At 35.7% G+C, this 2,413-nt stretch overlaps 1 protein-coding gene across 1 annotated transcript in view; it reads left to right on the forward strand.

The window, feature by feature from the left end:
* The window catches only part of LOC117113247 (acid-sensing ion channel 2-like), a 15,018-nt gene that overhangs the window by 10,552 nt on the left and 2,053 nt on the right, over positions 1-2,413 (forward strand). The window lies entirely within an intron of this gene.

The following is a 2,413-nucleotide window of genomic DNA, read 5'->3' on the forward strand; positions in this document are numbered from 1 at the left end:
TATATATATATATCCATGAGCGTGTTTATAAGCCCCAGTTTGGCGTGATTTAAAGTGTAAATTGAAATAAAAAATGAATATATTTCCGTTAAACTGTGCCAGAATCTTTAAGCTTGATCCGTATATCCAGAGATAAAATGGTGTTGTTAGCCATGGATTCGAAAGTGAATTTTATATTGTTAGTGATGTCTTTATTATTTAACTGTGCATTGAGTGTGTGTGCTTCACCTAGAGGGACGATGTCTAACACACAATTTACATACCGCTTCCAGAACACAGGCCTGATGTTGCTCTGAGTTGTATTATGTTTGTTGTTCACGCCACTAAAGATACAAATTAGTCAGTATGGGACTCAGGGACGTAGCCAGGATTTTGAAAAGGGGAGGGGGTGGCGTTATACCGAGCGAAGGTGTGGTGTTCCCTTTCCTACGGCTTGGGGTGTAAGGGCTCCGGGGTGGGGGGCTAATTTCCCTGGGAGCACTCTGAACGTTTAAGGACTGTTTTGAGAGGATAAAGTGAAGAAATAGACGCATCATAAATAGGTCTAATATTAGTAAGTCTTACAATAATTAAACTAAATAGTGGCGAATTCAGAAATTCAAAAAGAAAGATGACCCAGGAAGGGACTTCCACATACGTGCCGACTCGATGGAGTTTAATGTCATATACCCAGGGAATTGCGCAGATCTGCTTTGAAACGTGTGGGGTGGGGAGACATTTCATGAGTCCACACCCACCATAGACCCACCATGTTTGGGGCTGAGTTGCGAAAATTTGAGAAAATAGTACGTCTAGATGGCCAGAAATGACACTTTTAGCAAAATTCATCATCATTATATCACTATCATAATAGTCAAAATAAAGCGCCAACAAATTTTTCATGATTTTTTATCACAGATTTTCGGCAACCATAGAGATCTTATGTGTGATGTACCATAAAAGATAAAGCTTAAAAACATTGTTTTTGATGTATGTACTTTACAACCACCTTAGCCTGCTAAGCCCACCATGGTTGGGGCTGAGGTGGTAAAATTTGAGGAAATAGTACCTCTAGATGGCCCGAAATGACACTTTTAAATAGTAAAATTTATCATCATTGTCACATCACCATATTATAGTCAAAATGATCTTTTATCAGGGATTTTCGGCAACCATAGAGATCTACTAAATATCCAGGACAACTTGGGCCCAAATATACTAAGCTTCAACTACTAAAATAATGATCGACAAACCACCACTTTCCTTTTCGCCCTCAGCACAATTTTTAATATTATTAATATTATTATCTATTAATCACCATCATCGTTGTCCATAATCATCATCATTATTATTACTACTACTACTTTAGTAGTATTAAACAAAACTTTATAAATGCTTGCAAGAGGATAACAACCAAACTGAACATTACAATATCACATTTCTGTATTTTAAAAGACATGGCCTGGGATTTATGGATTTAAGACGATTTTAAGTATTTCTTTTGTTAAGTAAGTTTGCTAAATCCACTCCTTGAGCAGTAGCCGTTATAAACCCGAACATTTATTTTTTGCATTATCGTGTACAGTGTACAGTAGCAATGCCCCGTTTTTTTCCTGTAGATTTTGCAGTTGAACGAGAAATAGGTCTGCATTATGCCTGTTACTTGTTGTTTTGTTCTCTCATGAAGCGTTGTTAATGGGTTCTCGCCTATTTCCAGGGCCTACTTTACTGGTGTTTTTGTAAACAGAGATACTAAATCGAATGAGACATATGTTTCGTCTGGTTTAACCATTATCTTTTGTATTTCCTGAGCCAATTCACCCGAATCATTCACAAGGTTTTCTGTGTTACCTTAACTACTTAGCAGGGTAGTTAAAGCCCTTTTGTAGCACGGATATTTCGTTTCTACTAATCACCTTCCTAAAAAAATTACCACTGCTTCTCTCTCTCCCTTCCCCCCTCTCTCCCTCTCTCTCTCCCTTTCTCTCTCTCTCTCTCTCTCTCTCTCTCTCTCTTATGATCTTAACAGATTAATTGTAAAATCAATGAGAAGACGAGGTACATTCATTGAAGGTTGACTTGCGGAACAATTTTACAAAAATATACAATCAGTTGATAGGATCAAAAAATAAAAGTTTGGTAACGAGTTAATGAGTGAATTATTCAAAAGTAAAGAATTGTAAAATGTCGGCAAAATAGAGGTGATTATGTAAGCAATAATTTTTCAGCAGTTATATTGATCCAGCTGAATGTTGAGACTTTTAAGACTAATAATACAGGAATAATAGAGTATAAGGTGTATATTAGGTGCTAAAATTCGGTATATAAATATGTTAAAAATTGTGGAATAGAAAATGAATCCAGTAATATAATAACATGTATAAATATATAGGCCTTTATAGTTATATATATATATATATATATACATATATAT

Source organism: Anneissia japonica, unplaced genomic scaffold, assembly GCF_011630105.1.
Source record: "Anneissia japonica isolate Jap-2015-1 unplaced genomic scaffold, ASM1163010v1 scaffold287593_len981703_cov172, whole genome shotgun sequence".
NCBI lineage: Eukaryota > Metazoa > Echinodermata > Crinoidea > Comatulida > Comatulidae > Anneissia > Anneissia japonica.